At 45.5% G+C, this 14772-nt stretch overlaps 14 non-coding genes across 14 annotated transcripts; all 14 read right to left on the bottom strand.

The window, feature by feature from the left end:
• Positions 1-144: 144 nt before the first annotated feature.
• trnag-gcc (transfer RNA glycine (anticodon GCC)) lies at positions 145-215 on the bottom strand. The gene has a single exon. It is a non-coding gene; the product is annotated as a tRNA-Gly (tRNA).
• Positions 216-2074: 1859 nt separating this feature from the next.
• Positions 2075-2145, bottom strand: trnag-gcc (transfer RNA glycine (anticodon GCC)). Its single transcript has one exon. It is a non-coding gene; the product is annotated as a tRNA-Gly (tRNA).
• Positions 2146-2770: 625 nt separating this feature from the next.
• trnag-ccc (transfer RNA glycine (anticodon CCC)) lies at positions 2771-2841 on the bottom strand. The gene has a single exon. It is a non-coding gene; the product is annotated as a tRNA-Gly (tRNA).
• A 386-nt stretch (positions 2842-3227) lies between these two features.
• trnag-gcc (transfer RNA glycine (anticodon GCC)) lies at positions 3228-3298 on the bottom strand. Its single transcript has one exon. It is a non-coding gene; the product is annotated as a tRNA-Gly (tRNA).
• Positions 3299-5156: 1858 nt separating this feature from the next.
• Positions 5157-5227, bottom strand: trnag-gcc (transfer RNA glycine (anticodon GCC)). The gene has a single exon. It is a non-coding gene; the product is annotated as a tRNA-Gly (tRNA).
• A 625-nt stretch (positions 5228-5852) lies between these two features.
• On the bottom strand, positions 5853-5923 carry trnag-ccc (transfer RNA glycine (anticodon CCC)). Its single transcript has one exon. It is a non-coding gene; the product is annotated as a tRNA-Gly (tRNA).
• A 386-nt stretch (positions 5924-6309) lies between these two features.
• Positions 6310-6380, bottom strand: trnag-gcc (transfer RNA glycine (anticodon GCC)). The gene has a single exon. It is a non-coding gene; the product is annotated as a tRNA-Gly (tRNA).
• Positions 6381-8238: 1858 nt separating this feature from the next.
• trnag-gcc (transfer RNA glycine (anticodon GCC)) lies at positions 8239-8309 on the bottom strand. Its single transcript has one exon. It is a non-coding gene; the product is annotated as a tRNA-Gly (tRNA).
• Positions 8310-8934: 625 nt separating this feature from the next.
• trnag-ccc (transfer RNA glycine (anticodon CCC)) lies at positions 8935-9005 on the bottom strand. The gene has a single exon. It is a non-coding gene; the product is annotated as a tRNA-Gly (tRNA).
• Positions 9006-9391: 386 nt separating this feature from the next.
• trnag-gcc (transfer RNA glycine (anticodon GCC)) lies at positions 9392-9462 on the bottom strand. Its single transcript has one exon. It is a non-coding gene; the product is annotated as a tRNA-Gly (tRNA).
• A 1862-nt stretch (positions 9463-11324) lies between these two features.
• Positions 11325-11395, bottom strand: trnag-gcc (transfer RNA glycine (anticodon GCC)). The gene has a single exon. It is a non-coding gene; the product is annotated as a tRNA-Gly (tRNA).
• Positions 11396-12020: 625 nt separating this feature from the next.
• Positions 12021-12091, bottom strand: trnag-ccc (transfer RNA glycine (anticodon CCC)). The gene has a single exon. It is a non-coding gene; the product is annotated as a tRNA-Gly (tRNA).
• A 386-nt stretch (positions 12092-12477) lies between these two features.
• trnag-gcc (transfer RNA glycine (anticodon GCC)) lies at positions 12478-12548 on the bottom strand. Its single transcript has one exon. It is a non-coding gene; the product is annotated as a tRNA-Gly (tRNA).
• Positions 12549-14410: 1862 nt separating this feature from the next.
• trnag-gcc (transfer RNA glycine (anticodon GCC)) lies at positions 14411-14481 on the bottom strand. Its single transcript has one exon. It is a non-coding gene; the product is annotated as a tRNA-Gly (tRNA).
• Between the last annotated feature and the right edge of the window lie 291 nt (positions 14482-14772).

Below are 14772 nucleotides of genomic sequence, written 5' to 3'. Positions count from 1 at the left end.
AAAAATCAATAAAGAAGCCACCTCTGATATATTGCAGTAACTTCACTCGGCGATAACCATACATTGCATTCGCGATTACATTCATTGCAGGAGCAGAATTGAACAAATTCCTACTAAGCTGCTGTCACTTGACTAAATCTAAACTGCATTGGCCGGGAATCGAACCCGGGCCTCTCACATGGCAAGCGAGAATTCAACCACTGAACTACCAATGCTTAATGGTGTTTGCTGATCATAAAAAAAAATGGGTCGTCTGTCAGTGACAGTTCCAGGACTTAACCTTGTTCGTGAGTAGTGATGATTGACGGAAACGGGGTTTTGTTGTCCTGTGAGGGCGCTCCGCTCCTATTTGGATGCTACGGCAGGTTTCCGCGCATCCACCCAGCTTTTTGTGGCTTACAACAGCCCGAACGAAGGGGCTGCTGTATCCAAGCAACGCCTCTCACGTTGGATCGGGGAGGTGATTCAGCAGTCGTACCAGGTCCCTGGTCGTCCCCCTCCTCCTGGGGTGCGCAGTCACTCCACCAGGGGTGTGGCTACATCATCGGAAGTTCTGAAAGGAGTGTCATTGGAGGCTGCTTCCTGGTCGTCTCCTTGCACGTTCTCCAGATTCTACAGCTTGGATGTCACCTCTCCTAATCCACTGGATGTGGTTCGAGGTCCGGCGGAGGCCCCTCTATGAGGTACACTTTCCCGGGTCTTCGTGACATCGCTTGTATTCGGCGTTCCTTCCTTTTTCAGCAGCGCCACCTGGCGGCCGGGAGGGACGAAATAGAACGAAAGTTACGTATGTAACTATGGTTCTGAGTCCCAAACAACTGCCAGGCTTGCTTGTCACTCAGGACACTCGTATTGGTTTGCGCTAGAAGGTTCTGAGAGACACGTTTCCGGCGACGCTCCTCCTTTATACATGAGGGTCACGTCAGCCGGAACAATAGACATATACTTTACGTCTATACTACAAAGTTGATCATCGAACTGCGGCCTAGAGTGTCCTGGTGCCAAGTGCACATATGGACACCATTGTGTTTAAACATGGTGTTCATTATGGTCAGTCCGTGGCGAGCACAGAAGTCCAATAACAAAACACCGCTTGGGTTTAGATCGGGAGGTCCGTTCCTCCCAATCACGCCCCTCCAGGTCTCACTGTCATTACCCACGTGAGCGTTGAAGTCCCCCAGCAGAACGAGGGAGTCCCCAGGGGGAGCGCTCTCCAGCATACCTTCCAAGGACTCCAGAAAGGTTGGGTACACTCTCTGAGCTGCTCGGTGCATAAGCACAAACAACAGTCAGTATCAGGGTCAACGGAGGGTCAGTGTCCTCCCATCGCTCCAAATGCGTCCTCCGTGCGCGTTTGTGCTAAATTGACTATATGCGATCGCTTCGCCTAAATGCTTCCCCCGCTTTTTGGTGGCTTGTTGTGTATGTAAAGCTGACATTAGTAGTTTGTTTTCGTCTTGTGTGGCAGCCTGGCAGATTATTTAACAAGGGTTTTTTGACAGTTGCTGTCATATTTTCGGGACTGAAGTAACGTTCCAGATCGAACGGTTGACAATGTTACAATGAGAAAAAAAAATGGAAGCCACCTCTGATATACTGTACTAACTTCACTTCACCATACATTGCAATCACAATTACATTAATTGCATTAACAGATTTGAACAATATCATACTAAGATGCTGTTGAATTACTAAATCTAAGCTGCATTTGCCAGGAACCGAACCCGGGCCTCTCACATGGAATGCAAGAATTCCACCACTGAACTACCAATGCTTCCTTCTCTTTCATGATTAGGCTAAAGACCTCGAGGAAGATAAAAGATTTGAGTGGCCGGTAACATGCCATTTTTTGGAATGTAGAGTGCAATTTTACAGGATGACACAAATAGAATAAGCCAAAATCATCACACGATAGTTCATAAACGAAAAACAATAGAAAAGTCTATCTTAGACATGTGTCACGCTGATATGAGACTTTTGCTTGAGGGGGTATGATAACGAGAAAACAATGATGGTAAATAACTACACGTTGGGATCACAATCCATAATAATAACAATTGATTACGAGAAGTTGTGCATTGGCCGGGAATCGAACCCGGGCCTCCCACATGGCAAAAGAGAATTCTACCATTGAACTACCAATGCTTAATTCTGTTTACCCAATGGGTTGTACCTGTGTAAAGTGTAACGACCATTGCCAGTCACCCTCATTTTTTTTCTCCCTTCACTCAACATTTCACTCTTAGAAATATGCGCAAGGTCAACCTGGGGTGGGGCTGAGAGGTCTCCGCTCTCCCCCTTTCTACCTAAGCCAGAGACAGCCCAACAGAGATTACACCCTTTTGAAGTCAACCACCGGCCATGTCACCAGGATGTGAATGTTTGCTTTTCACCAGCCAGAACCACAGGTTTATGGCACCAAAGTATTTTATCGGAAAGCTCAATCTCCACCCCTGCCAAGTTTGCTTGAAAAACCATAAACAAAATTAACCAAAGGTCCGTTGGAATCCCGGTCAGTACATTCCAGCCATTTTTCAACTTTTTTATTATTTTAGTAATACAAAGAACCACGAACATCGAATGTGGCGACTTCAGATTATGAATAAATAAATGAGGATTTAGATTTTATTCGTTGCGTTTCTCCAAAACTGAAAGTAAACATAACGTGGTGCCCCTATAGGCGATTGAGGGAATTACGACTTCCTCAAGCGCTGATCAAATTGCTCGTTCGTCCAAAAGACAACATCAATTATCGCTACATAAGATAGACTGCATTGGCCGGGAATCGAACCCGGGCCTCTCACATGGGAAGCGAGAATTCTACCACTGAACAACCAATGCTTATTGCTCTTAGTCAACAGTCTGTCAAACCTCCACCAAGGTAAAACATTTTTGAAGGGACATGTCATTCTACTGTTCTTGGACTATTGTTACAATGTGTGTATTGCAATAATAATATATAATAATAACAATAATGATATATTGTGATACCAACACTGCAATAATGTTAAGGAACTGTATAATGTGATAACGATCCTTTGCGGTAACAACACTTGGAGATAACGGTTGACAATGTTACATTGAAAAATCAATAAAGAAGCCACCTCTGATATATTGCAGTAACTTCACTCGGCGATAACCATACATTGCATTCGCGATTACATTCATTGCAGGAGCAGAATTGAACAAATTCCTACTAAGCTGCTGTCACTTGACTAAATCTAAACTGCATTGGCCGGGAATCGAACCCGGGCCTCTCACATGGCAAGCGAGAATTCAACCACTGAACTACCAATGCTTAATGGTGTTTGCTGATCATAAAAAAAAATGGGTCGTCTGTCAGTGACAGTTCCAGGACTTAACCTTGTTCGTGAGTAGTGATGATTGACGGAAACGGGGTTTTGTTGTCCTGTGAGGGCGCTCCGCTCCTATTTGGATGCTACGGCAGGTTTCCGCGCATCCACCCAGCTTTTTGTGGCTTACAACAGCCCGAACGAAGGGGCTGCTGTATCCAAGCAACGCCTCTCACGTTGGATCGGGGAGGTGATTCAGCAGTCGTACCAGGTCCCTGGTCGTCCCCCTCCTCCTGGGGTGCGCAGTCACTCCACCAGGGGTGTGGCTACATCATCGGAAGTTCTGAAAGGAGTGTCATTGGAGGCTGCTTCCTGGTCGTCTCCTTGCACGTTCTCCAGATTCTACAGCTTGGATGTCACCTCTCCTAATCCACTGGATGTGGTTCGAGGTCCGGCGGAGGCCCCTCTATGAGGTACACTTTCCCGGGTCTTCGTGACATCGCTTGTATTCGGCGTTCCTTCCTTTTTCAGCAGCGCCACCTGGCGGCCGGGAGGGACGAAATAGAACGAAAGTTACGTATGTAACTATGGTTCTGAGTCCCAAACAACTGCCAGGCTTGCTTGTCACTCAGGACACTCGTATTGGTTTGCGCTAGAAGGTTCTGAGAGACACGTTTCCGGCGACGCTCCTCCTTTATACATGAGGGTCACGTCAGCCGGAACAATAGACATATACTTTACGTCTATACTACAAAGTTGATCATCGAACTGCGGCCTAGAGTGTCCTGGTGCCAAGTGCACATATGGACACCATTGTGTTTAAACATGGTGTTCATTATGGTCAGTCCGTGGCGAGCACAGAAGTCCAATAACAAAACACCGCTTGGGTTTAGATCGGGAGGTCCGTTCCTCCCAATCACGCCCCTCCAGGTCTCACTGTCATTACCCACGTGAGCGTTGAAGTCCCCCAGCAGAACGAGGGAGTCCCCAGGGGGAGCGCTCTCCAGCATACCTTCCAAGGACTCCAGAAAGGTTGGGTACACTCTCTGAGCTGCTCGGTGCATAAGCACAAACAACAGTCAGTATCAGGGTCAACGGAGGGTCAGTGTCCTCCCATCGCTCCAAATGCGTCCTCCGTGCGCGTTTGTGCTAAATTGACTATATGCGATCGTTTCGCCTAAATGCTTCCCCCGCTTTTTGGTGACTTGTTGTGTATGTAAAGCTGACATTAGTAGTTTGTTTTCGTCTTGTGTGGCAGCCTGGCAGATTATTTAACAAGGGTTTTTTGACAGTTGCTGTCATATTTTCGGGACTGAAGTAACGTTCCAGATCGAACGGTTGACAATGTTACAATGAGAAAAAAAACGGAAGCCACCTCTGATATACTGTACTAACTTCACTTCACCATACATTGCAATCACAATTACATTAATTGCAGGAACAGATTTGAACAATATCATACTAAGATGCTGTTGAATTACTAAATCTAAGCTGCATTTGCCAGGAACCGAACCCGGGCCTCTCGCATGGAATGCAAGAATTCCACCACTGAACTACCAATGCTTCCTTCTCTTTCATGATTAGGCTAAAGACCTCGAGGAAGATAAAAGATTTGAGTGGCCGGTAACATGCCATTTTTTGGAATGTAGAGTGCAATTTTACAGGATGACACAAATAGAATAAGCCAAAATCATCACACGATAGTTCATAAACGAAAAACAATAGAAAAGTCTATCTTAGACATGTGTCACGCTGATATGAGACTTTTGCTTGAGGGGGTATGATAACGAGAAAACAATGATGGTAAATAACTACACGTTGGGATCACAATCCATAATAATAACAATTGATTACGAGAAGTCGTGCATTGGCCGGGAATCGAACCCGGGCCTCCCACATGGCAAGCGAGAATTCTACCATTGAACTACCAATGCTTAATTCTGTTTACCCAATGGGTTGTACCTGTGTAAAGTGTAACGACCATTGCCAGTCACCCTCATTTTTTTTCTCCCTTCACTCAACATTTCACTCTTAGAAATATGCGCAAGGTCAACCTGGGGTGGGGCTGAGAGGTCTCCGCTCTCCCCCTTTCTACCTAAGCCAGAGACAGCCCAACAGAGATTACACCCTTTTGAAGTCAACCACCGGCCATGTCACCAGGATGTGAATGTTTGCTTTTCACCAGCCAGAACCACAGGTTTATGGCACCAAAGTATTTTATCGGAAAGCTCAATCTCCACCCCTGCCAAGTTTGCTTGAAAAACCATAAACAAAATTAACCAAAGGTCCGTTGGAATCCCGGTCAGTACATTCCAGCCATTTTTCAACTTTTTTATTATTTTAGTAATACAAAGAACCACGAACATCGAATGTGGCGACTTCAGATTATGAATAAATAAATGAGGATTTAGATTTTATTCGTTGCGTTTCTCCAAAACTGAAAGTAAACATAACGTGGTGCCCCTATAGGCGATTGAGGGAATTACGACTTCCTCAAGCGCTGATCAAATTGCTCGTTCGTCCAAAAGACAACATCAATTATCGCTACATAAGATAGACTGCATTGGCCGGGAATCGAACCCGGGCCTCTCACATGGGAAGCGAGAATTCTACCACTGAACAACCAATGCTTATTGCTCTTAGTCAACAGTCTGTCAAACCTCCACCAAGGTAAAACATTTTTGAAGGGACATGTCATTCTACTGTTCTTGGACTATTGTTACAATGTGTGTATTGCAATAATAATATATAATAATAACAATAATGATATATTGTGATACCAACACTGCAATAATGTTAGGGAACTGTATAATGTGATAACGATCCTTTGCGGTAACAACACTTGGAGATAACGGTTGACAATGTTACATTGAAAAATCAATAAAGAAGCCACCTCTGATATATTGCAGTAACTTCACTCGGCGATAACCATACATTGCATTCGCGATTACATTCATTGCAGGAGCAGAATTGAACAAATTCCTACTAAGCTGCTGTCACTTGACTAAATCTAAACTGCATTGGCCGGGAATCGAACCCGGGCCTCTCACATGGCAAGCGAGAATTCAACCACTGAACTACCAATGCTTAATGGTGTTTGCTGATCATAAAAAAAAATGGGTCGTCTGTCAGTGACAGTTCCAGGACTTAACCTTGTTCGTGAGTAGTGATGATTGACGGAAACGGGGTTTTGTTGTCCTGTGAGGGCGCTCCGCTCCTATTTGGATGCTACGGCAGGTTTCCGCGCATCCACCCAGCTTTTTGTGGCTTACAACAGCCCGAACGAAGGGGCTGCTGTATCCAAGCAACGCCTCTCACGTTGGATCGGGGAGGTGATTCAGCAGTCGTACCGGGTCCCTGGTCGTCCCCCTCCTCCTGGGGTGCGCAGTCACTCCACCAGGGGTGTGGCTACATCATCGGAAGTTCTGAAAGGAGTGTCATTGGAGGCTGCTTCCTGGTCGTCTCCTTGCACGTTCTCCAGATTCTACAGCTTGGATGTCACCTCTCCTAATCCACTGGATGTGGTTCGAGGTCCGGCGGAGGCCCCTCTATGAGGTACACTTTCCCGGGTCTTCGTGACATCGCTTGTATTCGGCGTTCCTTCCTTTTTCAGCAGCGCCACCTGGCGGCCGGGAGGGACGAAATAGAACGAAAGTTACGTATGTAACTATGGTTCTGAGTCCCAAACAACTGCCAGGCTTGCTTGTCACTCAGGACACTCGTATTGGTTTGCGCTAGAAGGTTCTGAGAGACACGTTTCCGGCGACGCTCCTCCTTTATACATGAGGGTCACGTCAGCCGGAACAATAGACATATACTTTACGTCTATACTACAAAGTCGATCATCGAACTGCGGCCTAGAGTGTCCTGGTGCCAAGTGCACATATGGACACCATTGTGTTTAAACATGGTGTTCATTATGGTCAGTCCGTGGCGAGCACAGAAGTCCAATAACAAAACACCGCTTGGGTTTAGATCGGGAGGTCCGTTCCTCCCAATCACGCCCCTCCAGGTCTCACTGTCATTACCCACGTGAGCGTTGAAGTCCCCCAGCAGAACGAGGGAGTCCCCAGGGGGAGCGCTCTCCAGCATACCTTCCAAGGACTCCAGAAAGGTTGGGTACACTCTCTGAGCTGCTCGGTGCATAAGCACAAACAACAGTCAGTATCAGGGTCAACGGAGGGTCAGTGTCCTCCCATCGCTCCAAATGCGTCCTCCGTGCGCGTTTGTGCTAAATTGACTATATGCGATCGTTTCGCCTAAATGCTTCCCCCGCTTTTTGGTGACTTGTTGTGTATGTAAAGCTGACATTAGTAGTTTGTTTTCGTCTTGTGTGGCAGCCTGGCAGATTATTTAACAAGGGTTTTTTGACAGTTGCTGTCATATTTTCGGGACTGAAGTAACGTTCCAGATCGAACGGTTGACAATGTTACAATGAGAAAAAAAACGGAAGCCACCTCTGATATACTGTACTAACTTCACTTCACCATACATTGCAATCACAATTACATTAATTGCAGGAACAGATTTGAACAATATCATACTAAGATGCTGTTGAATTACTAAATCGAAGCTGCATTTGCCAGGAATCGAACCCGGGCCTCTCGCATGGAATGCAAGAATTCTACCACTGAACTACCAATGCTTCCTTCTCTTTCATGATGAGGCTAAAGACCTCGAGGAAGATAAAAGATTTGAGTGGCCGGTAACATGCCATTTTTTGGAATGTAGAGTGCAATTTTACAGGATGACACAAATAGAATAAGCCAAAATCATCACACGATAGTTCATAAACGAAAAACAATAGAAAAGTCTATCTTAGACATGTGTCACGCTGATATGAGACTTTTGCTTGAGGGGGTATGATAACGAGAAAACAATGATGGTAATTAACTACACGTTGGGATCACAATCCATAATAATAACAATTGATTACGAGAAGTTGTGCATTGGCCGGGAATCGAACCCGGGCCTCCCACATGGCAAAAGAGAATTCTACCATTGAACTACCAATGCTTAATTCTGTTTACCCAATGGGTTGTACCTGTGTAAAGTGTAACGACCATTGCCAGTCACCCTCATTTTTTTTCTCCCTTCACTCAACATTTCACTCTTAGAAATATGCGCAAGGTCAACCTGGGGTGGGGCTGAGAGGTCTCCGCTCTCCCCCTTTCTACCTAAGCCAGAGACAGCCCAACAGAGATTACACCCTTTTGAAGTCAACCACCGGCCATGTCACCAGGATGTGAATGTTTGCTTTTCACCAGCCAGAACCACAGGTTTATGGCACCAAAGTATTTTATCGGAAAGCTCAATCTCCACCCCTGCCAAGTTTGCTTGAAAAACCATAAACAAAATTAACCAAAGGTCCGTTGGAATCCCGGTCAGTACATTCCAGCCATTTTTCAACTTTTTTATTATTTTAGTAATACAAAGAACCACGAACATCGAATGTGGCGACATCAGATTATGAATAAATAAATGAGGATTTAGATTTTATTCGTTGCGTTTCTCCAAAACTGAAAGTAAACATAACGTGGTGCCCCTATAGGCGATTGAGGGAATTACGACTTCCTCAAGCGCTGATCAAATTGCTCGTTCGTCCAAAAGACAACATCAATTATCGCTACATAAGATAGACTGCATTGGCCGGGAATCGAACCCGGGCCTCTCACATGGGAAGCGAGAATTCTACCACTGAACAACCAATGCTTATTGCTCTTAGTCAACAGTCTGTCAAACCTCCACCAAGGTAAAACATTTTTGAAGGGACATGTCATTCTACTGTTCTTGGACTATTGTTACAATGTGTGTATTGCAATAATAATATATAATAATAACAATAATGATATATTGTGATACCAACACTGCAATAATGTTAAGGAACTGTATAATGTGATAACGATCCTTTGTGGTAACAACACTTGGAGATAACGGTTGACAATGTTACATTGAAAAATCAATAAAGAAGCCACCTCTGATATATTGCAGTAACTTCACTCGGCGATAACCATACATTGCATTCGCGATTACATTCATTGCAGGAGCAGAATTGAACAAATTCCTACTAAGCTGCTGTCACTTGACTAAATCTAAACTGCATTGGCCGGGAATCGAACCCGGGCCTCTCACATGGCAAGCGAGAATTCAACCACTGAACTACCAATGCTTAATGGTGTTTGCTGATCATAAAAAAAAATGGGTCGTCTGTCAGTGACAGTTCCAGGACTTAACCTTGTTCGTGAGTAGTGATGATTGACGGAAACGGGGTTTTGTTGTCCTGTGAGGGCGCTCCGCTCTTATTTGGATGCTACGGCAGGTTTCCGCGCATCCACCCAGCTTTTTGTGGCTTACAACAGCCCGAACGAAGGGGCTGCTGTATCCAAGCAACGGCTCTCACGTTGGATCGGGGAGGTGATTCAGCAGTCGTACCGGGTCCCTGGTCGTCCCCCTCCTCCTGGGGTGCGCAGTCACTCCACCAGGGGTGTGGCTACATCATTGGAAGTTCTGAAAGGAGTGTCATTGGAGGCTGCTTCCTGGTCGTCTCCTTGCACGTTCTCCAGATTCTACAGCTTGGATGTCACCTCTCCTAATCCACTGGATGTGGTTCGAGGTCCGGCGGAGGCCCCTCTATGAGGTACACTTTCCCGAGTCTTCGTGACATCGCTTGTATTCGGCGTTCCTTCCTTTTTCAGCAGCGCCACCTGGCGGCCGGGAGGGACGAAATAGAACGAAAGTTACGTATGTAACTATGGTTCTGAGTCCCAAACAACTGCCAGGCTTGCTTGTCACTCAGGACACTCGTATTGGTTTGCGCTAGAAGGTTCTGAGAGACACGTTTCCGGCGACGCTCCTCCTTTATACATGAGGGTCACGTCAGCCGGAACAATAGACATATACTTTACGTCTATACTACAAAGTCGATCATCGAACTGCGGCCTAGAGTGTCCTGGTGCCAAGTGCACATATGGACACCATTGTGTTTAAACATGGTGTTCATTATGGTCAGTCCGTGGCGAGCACAGAAGTCCAATAACAAAACACCGCTTGGGTTTTGATCGGGAAGTCCGTTCCTCCCAATCACGCCCCTCCAGGTCTCACTGTCATTACCCACGTGAGCGTTGAAGTCCCCCAGCAGAACGAGGGAGTCCCCAGGGGGAGCGCTCTCCAGCATACCTTCCAAGGACTCCAGAAAGGTTGGGTACTCTCTCTGAGCTGCTGTTCGGTGCATAAGCACAAACAACAGTCAGTATCAGGGTCAACGGAGGGTCAGTGTCCTCCCATCGCTCCAAATGCGTCCTCCGTGCGCGTTTGTGCTAAATTGACTATATGCGATCGCTTCGCCTAAATGCTTCCCCCGCTTTTTGGTGGCTTGTTGTGTATGTAAAGCTGACATTAGTAGTTTGTTTTCGTCTTGTGTGGCAGCCTGGCAGATTATTTAACAAGGGTTTTTTGACAGTTGCTGTCATATTTTCGGGACTGAAGTAACGTTCCAGATCGAACGGTTGACAATGTTACAATGAGAAAAAAAAATGGAAGCCACCTCTGATATACTGTACTAACTTCACTTCACCATACATTGCAATCACAATTACATTAATTGCATTAACAGATTTGAACAATATCATACTAAGATGCTGTTGAATTACTAAATCTAAGCTGCATTTGCCAGGAACCGAACCCGGGCCTCTCGCATGGAATGCAAGAATTCCACCACTGAACTACCAATGCTTCCTTCTCTTTCATGATTAGGCTAAAGACCTCGAGGAAGATAAAAGATTTGAGTGGCCGGTAACATGCCATTTTTTGGAATGTAGAGTGCAATTTTACAGGATGACACAAATAGAATAAGCCAAAATCATCACACGATAGTTCATAAACGAAAAACAATAGAAAAGTCTATCTTAGACATGTGTCACGCTGATATGAGACTTTTGCTTGAGGGGGTATGATAACGAGAAAACAATGATGGTAAATAATTACACGTTGGGATCACAATCCATAATAATAACAATTGATTACGAGAAGTTGTGCATTGGCCGGGAATCGAACCCGGGCCTCCCACATGGCAAGCGAGAATTCTACCATTGAACTACCAATGCTTAATTCTGTTTACCCAATGGGTTGTACCTGTGTAAAGTGTAACGACCATTGCCAGTCACCCTCATTTTTTTTCTCCCTTCACTCAACATTTCACTCTTAGAAATATGCGCAAGGTCAACCTGGGGTGGGGCTGAGAGGTCTCCGCTCTCCCCCTTTCTACCTAAGCCAGAGACAGCCCAACAGAGATTACACCCTTTTGAAGTCAACCACCGGCCATGTCACCAGGATGTGAATGTTTGCTTTTCACCAGCCAGAACCACAGGTTTATGGCACCAAAGTATTTTATCGGAAAGCTCAATCTCCACCCCTGCCAAGTTTGCTTGAAAAACCATAAACAAAATTAACCAAAGGTCCGTTGGAATCCCGGTCAGTACATTCCAGCCATTTTTCAACTTTTTTATTATTTTAGTAATACAAAGAACCACGAACATCGAATGTGGCGACTTCAGATTATGAATAAATAAATGAGGATTTAGATTTTATTCGTTGCGTTTCTCCAAAACTGAAAGTAAACATAACGTGGTGCCCCTATAGGCGATTGAGGGAATTACGACTTCCTCAAGCGCTGATCAAATTGCTCGTTCGTCCAAAAGACAACATCAACTATCGCTACATAAGATAGACTGCATTGGCCGGAAATCGAACCCAGGCCTCTCACATGGGAAGCGAGAATTCTACCACTGAACAACCAATGCTTATTGCTCTTAGTCAACAGTCTGTCAAACCTCCACCAAGGTAAAACATTTTTGAAGGGACATGTCATTCTACTGTTCTTGGACTATTGTTACAATGTGTGTATTGCAATAATAATATATAATAATAACAATAATGATATATTGTGATACCAACACTGCAATAATGTTAAGGAACTGTATAATGTGATAACGATCCTTTGCGGTAACAACACTTGGAGATAACGGTTGACAATGTTACATTGAAAAATCAATAAAGAAGCCACCTCTGATATATTGCAGTAACTTCACTCGGCGATAACCATACATTGCATTCGCGATTACATTCATTGCAGGAGCAGAATTGAACAAATTCCTACTAAGCTGCTGTCACTTGATTAAATCTAAACTGCATTGGCCGGGAATCGAACCCGGGCCTCTCACATGGCAAGCGAGAATTCAACCACTGAACTACCAATGCTTAATGGTGTTTGCTGATCATAAAAAAAAATGGGTCGTCTGTCAGTGACAGTTCCAGGACTTAACCTTGTTCGTGAGTAGTGATGATTGACGGAAACGGCGTTTTGTTGTCCTGTGAGGGCGCTCCGCTCTTATTTGGATGCTACGGCAGGTTTCCGCGCATCCACCCAGCTTTTTGTGGCTTACAACAGCCCGAATGAAGGGGCTGCTGTATCCAAGCAACGGCTCTCACGTTGGATCGGGGAGGTGATTCAGCAGTCGTACCGGGTCCCTGGTCGTCCCCCTCCTCCTGGGGTGCGCAGTCACTCCACCAGGGGTGTGGCTACATCATTGGAAGTTCTGAAAGGAGTGTCATTGGAGGCTGCTTCCTGGTCGTCTCCTTGCACGTTCTCCAGATTCTACAGCTTGGATGTCACCTCTCCTAATCCACTGGATGTGGTTCGAGGTCCGGCGGAGGCCCCTCTATGAGGTACACTTTCCCGAGTCTTCGTGACATCGCTTGTATTCGGCGTTCCTTCCTTTTTCAGCAGCGCCACCTGGCGGCCGGGAGGGACGAAATAGAACGAAAGTTACGTATGTAACTATGGTTCTGAGTCCCAAACAACTGCCAGGCTTGCTTGTCACTCAGGACACTCGTATTGGTTTGCGCTAGAAGGTTCTGAGAGACACGTTTCCGGCGACGCTCCTCCTTTATACATGAGGGTCACGTCAGCCGGAACAATAGACATATACTTTACGTCTATACTACAAAGTCGATCATCGAACTGCGGCCTAGAGTGTCCTGGTGCCAAGTGCACATATGGACACCATTGTGTTTAAACATGGTGTTCATTATGGTCAGTCCGTGGCGAGCACAGAAGTCCAATAACAAAACACCGCTTGGGTTTTGATCGGGAAGTCCGTTCCTCCCAATCACGCCCCTCCAGGTCTCACTGTCATTACCCACGTGAGCGTTGAAGTCCCCCAGCAGAACGAGGGAGTCCCCAGGGGGAGCGCTCTCCAGCATACCTTCCAAGGACTCCAGAAAGGTTGGGTACTCTCTCTGAGCTGCTGTTCGGTGCATAAGCACAAACAACAGTCAGTATCAGGGTCAACGGAGGGTCAGTGTCCTCCCATCGCTCCAAATGCGTCCTCCGTGCGCGTTTGTGCTAAATTGACTATATGCGATCGCTTCGCCTAAATGCTTCCCCCGCTTTTTGGTGGCTTGTTGTGTATGTAAAGCTGACATTAGTAGTTTGTTTTCGTCTTGTGTGGCAGCCTGGCAGATTATTTAACAAGGGTTTTTTGACAGTTGCTGTCATATTTTCGGGACTGAAGTAACGTTCCAGATCGAACGGTTGACAATGTTACAATGAGAAAAAAAAATGGAAGCCACCTCTGATATACTGTACTAACTTCACTTCACCATACATTGCAATCACAATTACATTAATTGCATTAACAGATTTGAACAATATCATACTAAGATGCTGTTGAATTACTAAATCTAAGCTGCATTTGCCAGGAACCGAACCCGGGCCTCTCGCATGGAATGCAAGAATTCCACCACTGAACTACCAATGCTTCCTTCTCTTTCATGATTAGGCTAAAGACCTCGAGGAAGATAAAAGATTTGAGTGGCCGGTAACATGCCATTTTTTGGAATGTAGAGTGCAATTTTACAGGATGACACAAATAGAATAAGCCAAAATCATCACACGATAGTTCATAAACGAAAAACAATAGAAAAGTCTATCTTAGACATGTGTCACGCTGATATGAGACTTTTGCTTGAGGGGGTATGATAACGAGAAAACAATGATGGTAAATAATTACACGTTGGGATCACAATCCATAATAATAACAATTGATTACGAGAAGTTGTGCATTGGCCGGGAATCGAACCCGGGCCTCCCACATGGCAAGCGAGAATTCTACCATTGAACTACCAATGCTTAATTCTGTTTACCCAATGGGTTGTACCTGTGTAAAGTGTAACGACCATTGCCAGTCACCCTCATTTTTTTTCTCCCTTCACTCAACATTTCACTCTTAGAAATATGCGCAAGGTCAACCTGGGGTGGGGCTGAGAGGTCTCCGCTCTCCCCCTTTCTACCTAAGCCAGAGACAGCCCAACAGAGATTACACCCTTTTGAAGTCAACCACCGGCCATGTCACCAGGATGTGAATGTTTGCTTTTCACCAGCCAGAACCACAGGTTTATGGCACCAAAGTATTTTATCGGA

This window comes from Leptonotus elevatus, chromosome 5 (assembly GCF_054856555.1).
Source record: "Leptonotus elevatus isolate MCC_2025b chromosome 5, RoL_Lele_1.0, whole genome shotgun sequence".
Taxonomy (NCBI): domain Eukaryota; kingdom Metazoa; phylum Chordata; class Actinopteri; order Syngnathiformes; family Syngnathidae; genus Leptonotus; species Leptonotus elevatus.
This window is presented reverse-complemented; position numbering and strand designations above follow the sequence as displayed.